The sequence below is a fragment of the Neophocaena asiaeorientalis genome, unplaced genomic scaffold (assembly GCF_003031525.2).
Source record: "Neophocaena asiaeorientalis asiaeorientalis breed wild unplaced genomic scaffold, Neophocaena_asiaeorientalis_V1.1 scaffold1004, whole genome shotgun sequence".
NCBI classification, from domain to species: Eukaryota; Metazoa; Chordata; class Mammalia; order Artiodactyla; family Phocoenidae; genus Neophocaena; species Neophocaena asiaeorientalis.
In genome coordinates this window covers 64,457-65,154 of record NW_020174276.1, presented here as the reverse complement: position 1 = coordinate 65,154, position 698 = coordinate 64,457, and positions in this window count along the sequence as shown.

Sequence of the window (698 nt, the reverse complement as noted above, 5' to 3'; positions counted from 1 at the left end):
GAAGGCACTGCTGATCCGGGAGACCCCTCCCAGAGGGCCGCGGCCTGGGGGGCAGTTCTCGGTGGCGGCTGTCATCGGGTTAGGAGCCAGGAACCGTCTTCCTCGACATCCCTCGCCCCTGCCCCACACACCCCCCCCACCCGGGTCCTACCTTCCACCCCAGGGGATGGATGAGCCTGGTGCAAATTGGGGGCTGCCCTCCATCTGCCTTTGAAAGGATTCAGAGTCTTTGGGGGAGGGAGCAAGGGATTGGGCCCCTCCCTGCAGGGTGCTGTTGGGAAGGAGGTCCCGAGGGCCATGCCTGCAGCCTCCTCGGCCCAATGGGCTTGGTCCCTTATTGTGGGGACACTTGGATGTGTCCCATCATGCTGCATTGCAGGATCCAGGAGAGGCCCCAGGTGGGGCCCGTGACCTTCAGCAGGGCAATGGCAACCGGCCCCTTTCCAGAAGCCCCTGAGCTTCTGGGGGCAGGACAAGAAGAGAGGGGATGGGAGGGGGCCGGTCCCTTGTCTCTCCCTTATTCAGAGTGTACCTGTGTTTACGTGTTCCCTGGGCAGGTGTGAGTGTGTGTGAGTGAGTGGGAGTGTGCAAGAGAGTGTGTCAGAGCTCGCAGGTGAGTTTGAGTGTGTACTTGAGGGAGTGGTGTGTGTCACTGAACGTGTGTGAGGGTGTGTGTGCATGTTGGGTGGCTGGTGGTT